Raw genomic sequence first — 12,152 nt, 5'->3', positions numbered from 1 at the left:
AATATTTTACAAAATTCCAAACCACAGCAGTAAGCACTCCTAAAAGCATAGCACCCGCTGGGGACCAGACAGGGGTGAGGTCAGGCAGTGATCTACCACGAACTAGGTAAGTAATATTTGTTTCTGTTGGCGTGATTGCTTACTTTATGTACAACCACGCTGACAGAATCACTGAGAGCCGTGACACTGTGCCATGTGTTGAGGGAAACTTAGAGTCTGAAAGGTTATTTTATATCCTGTTTGCTTTTGACTATATTATGGTCACCTAGGAGTATCTTTCTTCTTAGAAATGCCATTGTGTCTGGTTTTAAATATTAAAGTACATTATTCTATATGAACTTGTATAGCTATTTTATACTGATAAATATTTTTTGCACGATGATGTCCTATGGTTTTTGTTTGTATGATGTGTATGTATTCCTTACCAGGTACAGTGAGGGAAAACAAGTATTTGATCCCCTGCTGATTTTGAACGTTGGCCCACTGACAAAGAAATTATCAGTCTATAATTTTAATGGTAGGTGTATTTTAACAGTGAGAGACATAATAAAAAAAAAACAACAACACATGATTTGCATGTCAATGAGTAAAGTAAGTATTTGACACCTTCGACTTAGTACTTGGTGTAATTAACCTTGTTGGCTATCACAGAGGTCAGACGTTTGTTGTAGTTGGCCACCAGGTTTGCACACATCTAAGGGGGGATTTTGTCCCACTCCTCTTTGCAGATCCTCTCCAAGTTAAGGTTTCGAGGCTGATTTTTGGCAACTCGAACCTTTAGCTCCCTTCACAGATTTTCTATGGAATTAAGGTCTAAAGACTGGCTAGGCCACTCCAGGGTCTTAATGTGCTTCTTCTTGAGCCACTCCTTTGTTGCCTTGGCTGTGTTTTTTTGGTCATTGTCATGCTGAAATATCCATCCACGACCCATTTTCAATGTCCTTGCTGAGGGAAGGTGGTTCTCACCCAAGATTTTACGGTACATGGCCTTGTCCATCGTCTCTTTGATGCGGTGCAGTTCTCCCCTTAGCAGAAAAACACCCCCAAAGCATAATGTTTCTACCTCAATGTTTGACTGTAGCAATGCTGTTCTTGAGTTCATAGCCAGCATTCCTCCTCCTCCAAACATGGCAAGTTGAGTTGACGCCAAAGAGCTCGATTTTGGTCTCATCTGACCACAACACTTTCATCCAGTTCTCCTCTGAATCATTCAGATGTTCATTGGCAAACTTCAGACAGGCCTGTACATGTGCTTTTTTTGAGCAGGGGGACCTTGCAGGCTCTGCATGATTTTAGTCCTTCACGGCATTCTGTGTTACCAATTGTTTTCTTGATGACTATGGTCCCAGCTGTCTTGAGATCATTAACAAGATCCTCCCGTGTAGTTTTGGGCTGATCCTTCACCGTTCTCATGATCATTGAAACTCTGCAACGTGAGATCTTGCCACATTCTCACAAAGCTGCTTGGCGATGGTTTTGTAGCCCATTCCAGCCTTGTGTAGGTCTACAATCTTGTCCTGACATCCTTGAACAGCTCTTTGGTCTTGGCCATGGTGTAGAGTTTGGAATCTGATTGATTGATTGATTGCTTCTGTTGATAGGTGTCTTTTATACAGATATATATCTGGTGTGAGGGGGTGATGGTGAGAGGGAGAGGGGGTGATGGTGAGAAGGAGAAGGGGTGATGGTGAGAGGGAGAAGGGGTGATGGTGAGAAGGAGAAGGGGTGATGGTGAGAAGGAGAAGGGGTGATGGTGAGAAGGAGAAGGGGTGATGGTGAGCGGGAGAGGGGGGTGATGGTGAGCGGGAGAGGGGGGTGATGGTGAGCGGGAGAGGGGGGTGATGGTGAGAGGGAGAGGGGGGTGATGGTGAGAGGTAGAGGGGGTGATGGTGTGGGGGCGATGGTAAGAGAGAGAGGAGTGTAATGGTGAGAAGAGGGGGTGATGGTGTGAGGGGGTGATGGTGAGAGAGAGGGGGTGATGGTGAGAGGGAGGGGGTGATGGTGTGAAGGAGGAGGGAGGGGGGGAGATTTGAGAGGGAGGGGGTGATGGTGAGAGGGAGAGGGGGGGTGATGGTGTGAAGGAGCGGGAGATTTGAGAGGGAGGGGGTGATGTGAGAGGGAAAGGGGGGTGATGGTGTGAGGGAGGGGGGTAATGGTGTGAGGGAGTGGGGTAATGGGGGGACTAAATACCTTTTTTTTATTCCCTGGTGGTCCAGTGTGGGCTGCCAGTTGGTCCGGTGTGCTCCCTGGTGGTCCGGTGGCCATTTTATCTGGTCTGCAGCTCCGCGGCAACGCTCTGTTTGGCCAGTTCTCGTGAGACACATGGTCTGCAGCTCTGCACATTGCTGAACTACAGACCGGTGTCTGCGATTGCTGGACGGGCAGACAGAAGGGGCCTCGCACCCGGCGGCATACTGAGCAAGCCGCCAGGCCCCATCCTGATGTCGGGTCCTCGGTCACTGACCGAGGACCCGACACAGTCTGCCCTAAGGTGGTTTAGGCGGCCGCGAGGCCCCAGCCAGCGCGAGGCCTTAGGCAGCCGCCAAAACCACCTAATTAGAGAGCCGCCTCTGCAATCAATGATTGTTGACTGGTTTTTGTCAACAGGATTAAATTGGGGCATAGTTGACTAGAGAAAACATTGTAATGTAGTGTAAAATCTGGGAGTATTTATAAATACCTTTAGACAACTGGTGATGAAATACTTTAGACTGAAATACATTTTATTTATAATACACATATTTAAATTATGTTAACAATATCAGTTTGTTTATTATACATTTTCTGAAATGGGTGTTCCCTTAAGGTTTCTCAAAAGGATTACGGTCTAGATTAGTATTTAAAGCAGATAATGATAAATCTACAATACATTAAATAGAACAAATTGACTTTTTTTAATTTGAATGTTCTATATACTTTTAGTTATATCAAAATTCATATGTGAAAAGCTTTTCTGCTGCATTTTGAGTACAGATTTTTGAATATATTCTCTAGATTTGATGAATCACTTTCATCTGCCAAGAGGTTTTGACTGAAGGTGATTTGCATCGATCAGCATTTTGAAATGAGAAATAGTTAGTGAAATGGCAATGTTATATAATGCTCAGATTCACCTATGCTGTTTTTTTTTTATATTTTTTTGCATTTCAGGACCTTTCAACAATAAATCATTATATAATCTGGTTATATTCAGCATAGATTAAACCACATAAGCCGGGTATTAACATTTTCTTGATCCAAATAAATGGAAAAAGCTTTTTGTCTATTAATGCTGTAAAAGTAATTGTGATTTGAACATGTCATCACTGATGCACAGACTAAGCAATTCACTGACATTGAAAAGAATATCAGACATCATTACTTTAATTTTAACCTCAATAGCCTTCTAGTATGTGATCATTTACATACTTTTATACTGTCATTGTCACACTTACACTATTAACAAGTGAACTAAATTAAGACTTGGACCATACCGGATTGCATTAAAGTCCAGAGTCTAAGCACAGTAGATGTACCACGAGAGACCCCAGGACAGGAGGTTAGCCACTTGGCTTGATTTATTTTCTATCCATCTATGACCATTTACTCCGGGACTTATACAATGCTGCTGCCCATCCCATGTGTTCCCTATTAAGGGTTAATAAGTATAGGGGTGTATATAAAAAATACCCCTTTCTGTCTCATTAGAGATATCTTTGCCAGAAGCTCAAGGAAGCAGGCTGAAGGGTCAGTGTTAGGACCCGCTTAGGGGGGTCTGCCTTGACGTTGGCAGGCGGGCATTCCCTCCAATGGCCATTGGAGCAACTAAATGACCTCCATTTGTCTAAATATACATAGGGATTAAGGAGAAAGCGCAGGTAACATTTTCTTTTCTTTGACTTATTTTACCTATATTGCTTCAATTACTCATCATTTATTATTTCTTATGTAAGTATTTTTCCAGCTGATACTCTTGTATCTGGATCTCCTATCCAGTAGTTTGAGGATCTTTTTGTAGTTCTAACTTTTAGGGGTTACGCCCCTGGACACCTCTGGAGTGTCGTCTAAGGTGTGATCCTCTACGGGTTTAGGGGACTAGTCCGGTTTCGGACAGCCACTACCTGTAGACGTCGTCTTTTCTGTTATATCTTGAATTTACCCTGTATCTTTCCCTAATTCATCTTACCATACACAAATTGCTTCAATTAATCTGTCATATAGACTGCAACCAGGCCTGGACTGGCCATCGGGCATACCAGGCAAATGCCCGGTGGGCCGTGATGGCCATGGACCCAGGCCAACAGGGGAGATCAGTGTATCTCCCCTGCAGGCCCATGCAGAGCCAGTGCAATCAGAGTGCCGGCCCTGCTCTGTGCCTTCATCTCCCCACCGGCCCACAGGCACTGAGATGTGGCCGGATGAAGGACTGGGAGGATGCGGCTGGGAAAGAGGACCCAGTGTAACTCTATCCTGCAGCTCCACCGGGGTCCTCTTGCAAGGTTGGAGCGTTGTTGCGGTTACTATGGCAGCGCTCCGATCTCGCGAGAGTGAACTCTACCCCAGGAACTACAGAGTAGAGTTCACTCCACACTGGACCACCAGTGATTTCACACCGGACCACCAGGGCTGGCAACAAGGTCCTCCCCTCCAGACAAAGGTAGGTAGGTAAATATTATATTTATAAAAGAAATAAAAAAAAACCACACACATATTTTTTAGTTTTACCCCACATCATACTATACCCCCAAACACCCCACTGCACCCCTCACATACACACATTACACCCCAAACACCCCACTGCACCTCTCAAATACACACATTACACCCCAAACACCCCACTGCACCCCTCACATACACACATTGCACCCAAACATCCCATTGCACACACTACACCCCAAAACACCCCTCACATGCACACACTACACCTCAAACACCGCACTGCACCCCTCACATGCACACACTACACCCCAAACATCACACGACACCCCAAACACCCCACTGAACCCCACACATGAACACACTGCACCCCAAACACCCACTGCACCACTCACATGCACACACTACACCCCAAACACCCCACTGCACACCTCACATACACACACTAAGCCCCAAACATCCCACTACACCCCAAACACCCCATTGCACCCCTCACATGCACACATGTGGCGAAAAGGACCTCGCCACTAGTTTTTGGAGGGGACTGATTGCCAGCCTCATGCCTTGGGACTATGGCCCCTGGGAGATTGGGCCCTTTAACAACAGTATTGGACTGTTCTGGCCCTTTAATTGGAACTGGCTGTTTTGTCCCTCCTCAATCTCTATATCAGCCCTTGCTAAAGTTAAACCCCATGGCGATTTGACTGTGTTCGTGGGATCTGAGCACTGTTCGGATATATTGAGCCCTCAGATCCAAGCTATCTGGGGATAGGTTGAATGTAGGGGTTCTGTTCAATATGATAGGAATTATGTATTTTTGTGTAGTTTTGCTGTTGTTGTGAATAGAGATATTTTCTGTATGCTGGAGCTAATTGGCTTACCACACCCAAGCCATGCTTGCAGTCGGTCAAAAAGGACTTCCTGTCAGGGTACCTGAAGTCTCTACCTCGGAGGAGGTTAGACTTCCCGACGGCCATTCTCTCAGCGGGGCTGATTCATCCAATCCTCACAGCTCTCATAGTCATTCCCACGCCGGCCGCGAGAGTCCCGCTTCCTTTTATGACACGACGCTCAGGAGTCGACGTCATGACGGCAATCACATCCCGACCTGTCAATCTAGTTCGGAACAACCAATCAGGGCTCGGCAAGGGCGGAGTCATCAATTAAAGAACCAGGGTATAAAAGAGGGATGTGTGTAATGGTTCATTGCCCTGTCGTGGTTCTAGCTTGTCTGGTTCCTCAGTGCTCTTATGTTTATTGTTCTATTTGGTTTTGACTCGGCTTGTACTATCGTTCCTGTTTACCTCTCGTGTCCTTTGACCTCGGCTTGTCTCTCGCTTACCTGTTCTCTCATTCCCTCGACCCCGGCTTGTCTCTGACTATTCTCTGCTCTCTCCTTACGTTAGTCCGGCCATTCTACGTTAGTCCGGTATACGTACATCTCTCCTGTTCGTACTCTGCGTGTTGGATCCCTGTCCCGATCCTGACATTACGACAGGGCCATGGATCCTGCAGGTACAAACGCTCAGCTTGGTTCGCCTGACTCGAGGTTTGAAGCCATGGACCATAGCATTACTATCCCATCCAAGTAATCAAGCAGAGGAGATGCGTACTCCATCTATCTCTCTTGCTAACACAGGCCTAGAGGTAGCCACAGGGGGAACGTCTTCCCGTGTTACTTCCCCTTTACGGTATGGCGGTGCTCCGGATACTTGTCGTGGTTTCCTAAACCAGATAGGAATTCATTTTGAATTACAACCCCGCGCCTACCCTACAGACAGGGCGAAGGTTGGATTCATAATATCGCTACTCATTGACAAAGCTCTTAGATGGGCTAACCCTCTGTGGGAGAATGATAATCCAGTAGTCTATAACTATAATGCATTCATTACTACTTTTAGGAGGACTTTTGATCCCCCAGGGAGAAAGGCCAGTGCTGCTATATTACTATTACGTCTTAGACAGCATAGTCTAAACCTTGTGGATTATGCGCTAGAGTTCAGATCCTTGGCGGCAGAGGTCAAGTGGAATGAACAAGCCTATATGGACGTATTTCTGAACGGATTGTCAGATGCGATCTTAGACGAGGTTGCCACAAGGGATCTTCCTGAAAATTTAGAGGAATTAATTTCATTTATTTCTCATATAGATGAACGCATGAGACAGAGGCAGAACACTCGTGATAATGGTTATAGACCTTTCTTAAGACTAACTCCCGCATTTCAGAATTCTGAATCTACTATTCTAGCTCTCCCAGAACCTATGCAGATTGGTAACACTCACCTTTCAGAGAATGAAAGACAATATAGGAAAAGGGAGGGTCGGTGTATGTATTGTGGAGTAGGAGGCCACCTACGCCTTAATTGCCCTAACCGTCCGGGAAACGCTCGCACCTAAGTTTCTCCAGAGGACAGGCCTTGGGTGTTTCTATTTTGTCCTCTACTTATGATTACAGGGATCATAGGCTACTATTACAGGTTTCTTTAACTTGGGAAAAGGGAGTACTTAAAGCTATGGCATTAATAGATTCCGGAGCAGCTGAAAGCTTTATTGATCAAACCTTTGTCAAGAAACATTCTATCCCATCTCAGTTAAAGGAGACTCCCTTGGCCGTTGAGGCCATAGATGGTAGACCTTTATTAGATCCAGTTATTTCTCGTGAAACTTTACCAGTTAAACTAACCATTGGTATTTTACACGAGGAGGAGATTTCTCTCATGCTTATCTCATCCCCTTCAGTTCCTATAGTTTTGGGGTATCCCTGGCTTAAAAAGCATAACCCTACTATTGATTGGGAACAAGGTGAAATAGTCTCTTGGGGTCAAGGTTGCCAGAAAGGTTGTGTACAGAAAGTCTCACCGTTGTGCCTAGTGGACACACCTAGTAACTCTAACAAGCCCACAGATTTGCAGATACCTTCCCAGTACCAGGATTTAAAGGCAGTCTTTGATAAGAGGAAGGCTGATACTTTACCCCCACACAGGTCCTTTGATTGTAAGATTAATCTCCTACCTGGTACTATGCCCCCGAGGGGCAATGTATATCCTCTATTCACTAAGGAGAACTTAGTCTTAGAGGAGTACATTCAGGAGAATCTAGACAAAGGCTTTATTAGGAGATCCTCTTCTCCAGCCGGAGCCGGTTTCTTTTTTGTAGATAAAAAAGACGGCACACTACGGCCTTGCATTGATTATCGGGGCTTGAACAAGATAACAATCAGAAATGCTTATCCGATTCCCCTAATTACTGAGCTATTTGATCGCCTGAAAGGTTCTAAGATTTTTACCAAGTTAGATCTGAGGGGAGCTTATAACTTGGTGAGAATTCAGCAGGGTGATGAATGGAAAAACGGCTTTCAATACCCGGTATGGCCACTATGAGTACACGGTAATGCCCTTCGGGCTTTGCAATGCCCCTGCTGTATTCCTGGACTTGATTAATGAGGTTCTTAGGGAATTTCAACATGAATGTGTTATAGTTTATTTGGATGATATACTAATACATTCTAAAGAGTCTGAGATTCATCACAAACAAGTCAGAAGGGTATTGCATAAACTTCTACAGCATGGGTTGTACTGCAAATTGGAGAAGTGTAGCTTTGACCAATCTCAGGTAAATTTTCTTGGTTACGTTATTTCTGGAGAGGGGTTTAAGATGGACCCTGTTAAACTCCAATCTATCTTGGATTGGCCATTGCCCAAGGGGCTCAAGGCCATTCAGAGGTTTATCGGTTTCTCGAATTACTATAGGCGCTTCATTAAGGGGTACTCGTCTATTATCGCTCCTATTACCAACATGACTAAACAGGGTGCTGATACTAAGACATGGTCTCCAGAAGCGCTTGTTGCTTTCAGTACTCTCAAGGAACAGTTTGCCTCAGCACCGATATTAGTTCATCCAGACACATCTTTGCCTTTCTTACTCGAGGTAGACGCCTCAGAGACAGGTGTAGGCGCTATTCTGTCCCAAAGGTTAAGTTTGAATAAACCACTGCATCCATGTGTTTTTTTTTCCAGGAAATTGTCTGGCCCTGAGAGCAGGTATGATATTGGTGACAGGGAACTGTTAGCGGTAATTTTGGCTTTGAAGGAGTGGAGACATTTGTTGGAAGGGACTTTACACCCGGTTACTATTTTGACGGATCACAAGAATTTGTCATATATAGGGGAAGCCAAGCGATTATCTGCCAGGCAGGCTCGTTGGTCTTTGTTCCTTACTCATTTCAACTATGTTCTCACTTATAGACCTGGTTCTAAGAATTCTAAGGCCGATGCATTGTCCCGCCAACATGAACCTTCTACTATGCCTGATATGGTTTTTTCTTCTATAGTTCCCAAGCGTAATATTGTTGCCAGCACTAGCATTAAGATTTACTCTCCGTTGCTGGATGAGATCAAGAAGTTACAACATCTGGCACCGGGACCTATTCCGGGGGACCGTTACTTCGTTCCTCCTAAACTCCAACTGGAACTTATGCAGTGTTTTCATAACAGTAAATTTGCCGGACATCCTGGCATACGCAAGTCATGTTCATTGATCTCTAAAGATTTCTGGTGGCCTTCATTACGTAAGGATCTTAAGGAATTTGTCGGGGCATGTGATGTCTGTATGAGGACTAAACAACCTCATACGCTTCCATGTGGGCTTTTGCACCCCCTAGAAATTCCTGTGAAACCATGGTCTTGTCTGGCTATGGACTTCATCGTTGATTTACCGGTTTCTAAAAAACATACGGTTATCCTCACAGTAATTGACAGGTTTACCAAAATGGCTCATTTTGTACCTCTACTCAAATTGCCCTCTTCTCCCGAATTGGCTGAAATTTTCACGAGGGAGATTTTTCGTTTACGTGGGATTCCTTCTGAAATCGTTTCTGATAGAGGTTCCCAATTTGTTTCCCGGTTTTGGAGATCCTTCTGTTCCCAGCTTGGTATCAAATTAAATTTTTCCTCTGCCTATCATCCCCAGTCCGATGGGGCTGCCGAACGCACCAACCAAAAAGTTGAACAGTTCTTGCGCTGTTTTGTTTCTGAACACCAGGACGATTGGGTCGGTCTGATTCCTTGGGCGGAGTTTGCGCACAACAACAGTGTTTGCGATTCTACTCGTTCTAGCCCCTTTTTCATGAATTATGGCTTTCATCCTTCCGTTCTTCCGTCGGCCTCCCCCTCCCAGGGGATACCGTCGGTTGATATTCATGTTGCCAATCTGAGGAAGTTGTGGGATCAGACTCGACAAATCCTTATTCATAATTCCATGGTGTCCAAACGACACGCTGACAAACGCAGAAGGGTGGCTCCTGTATTCTCTCCGGGTGATAGGGTATGGTTGAGTACCAGAAACATCCGCTTGAAAGTTCCTTCCATGAAATTTGCTCCTCGTTACATAGGTCCTTACAGGGTTCTGTCTCGGATAAATCCTGTTGCATATCGTCTGGCTCTTCCGCCTGCTTTACGCATCCCGAACTCCTTTCATGTTTCTTTATTGAAGCCTTTGGTATGTAACAGATTTTCCTTCACTGTGCCTTCCCCTCGTTCTGTCCAGGTTGAGAGTCAGGAGGAGTATGAGATCAATTCCATCCTCGATTCTCGGATTTCTCGGGGGAAGGTGCAATATCTTGTTGACTGGAAAGGATATGGTCCTGAGGAGAGGTCTTGGTCCAGGAGGATGTGCATGCTCCTCGCCTTCTCAGGGCTTTTCATGCTCGCTTTCCGTCCCGCCCCGTTTCCTTCCGCCCGGTGGGCGTTTCTGAGGGGGGGGAGGGGGTACTGTCAGGGTACCTGAAGTCTCTACCTCGGAGGAGGTTAGACTTCCCGATGGCTGTTCTCTCAGCGGAGCTGATTCATCCAATCCTCACAGCTCTTATAGTCATTCCCACGCCGGCCGCGAGAGTCCCGCTTCCTTTTATGACACGACGCTCAGGAGTCGACGTCATGACGGCAATCACATCCCGACCTGTCAATCTAGTTCGGAACAACCAATCAGGGCTCGGCAAGGGCGGAGTCATCAATTAAAGAACCAGGGTATAAAAGAGGGATGTGTGTAATGGTTCATTGCCCTGTCGTGGTTCTAGCTTGTCTGGTTCCTCAGTGCTCTTATGTTTATTGTTCTATTTGGTTTTGACTCGGCTTGTACTATCGTTCCTGTTTACCTCTCGTGTCCTTTGACCTCGGCTTGTCTCTCGCTTACCTGTTCTCTCGTTCCCTCGACCCCGGCTTGTCTCTGACTATTCTCTGCTCTCTCCTTACGTTAGTCCGGCCATTCTAAGGTCCGGTATACGTACATCTCTCCTGTTCGTACTCTGCGTGTTGGATCCCTGTCCCGATCCTGACACTTCCATCTAACTTTTGAACCACTGGACCAATTTGTTTGATTTTGACATATGTTTGTATTTGGAGTATGCTGATTCTAAAAATGTGATGTGAATGTGATGTATATTTTTAAAGTTACGAATATTGTGTAAAACTGTATTTTCCTGCCTGGTTATGGTGTCGGCTGGAGTGCTTGGAGCCCTCAGGAAGCACTAGGAGCATCTTTCAACGGAGGTACCCAGTCGGGGTGCCAGGTGATCCATTACAACACACTACACCCCAAACACCACACTGCACCCCTCAAATGCACACACTACACCCCAAACATCACACTACACCCCAAACACCCCTTGTATGCACACACTACACCCCAAACATCACACTATATCCCAAACACCACACTGCACCCCACACATGCACACACTACACCCCAAACAACACACTACACCCCAAACACCCGTCGCACGCACACACTACACCCCAAACATCACACTACACCCCAAACACCACACTGCACCCCTCACATGCACACACTAAACCCCAAACACCTTACTGCACCCCTCACATGCACACATTACACAACAAACATCACACTATACCCCTCACATGCACACATTACACAACAAACATCACACTACACCCATCACATTACACCCCAAACACCACACAGCACCCCTCTCTCACACACACACACAGCACCGCTCACACACACACACAGCACCGCTCACACACCACACAGTGCACCCTCACACACAGTGCACCCTTCACACACAGTGCACCCTCACACAAACACACAGTGCACCCTTCATACACATACTGCACCCCAAACATCACACTACACCCCAAACACCCCTCACATGCACACACTACACCCCAAACATCACACTACACATGTAATGTCTCTTAAGATGATTCAATTAATGGATGGAACACAACTGCAGAAATATTGATTAGATATTTTAATTAATTGCCAAAGGAAACTACAATTGGTTGGGGCAGTTACTGTAGCTTTAAATCTTAGCTTGGGCGTTGCTGATGGAAATAGTGCAAGCAGCAATAGATTTGTTACAGAGTAGCAGTAGTAATTAAGACACTTCAAAATGTAAGGAGAGGATTCCAGAGCTGTTATATTAGCAGCAAACAATAGGAATATTATTTGACAGTAGCAGGTTAGCGGTTGCAAAAGCAAGCAGACAAAGTCCCAAT

Source organism: Pelobates fuscus, chromosome 4 (genome assembly GCF_036172605.1).
Source record: "Pelobates fuscus isolate aPelFus1 chromosome 4, aPelFus1.pri, whole genome shotgun sequence".
In the NCBI taxonomy this organism is placed as follows: domain Eukaryota; kingdom Metazoa; phylum Chordata; class Amphibia; order Anura; family Pelobatidae; genus Pelobates; species Pelobates fuscus.
Note: the sequence above shows the minus strand (reverse complement) of the source record.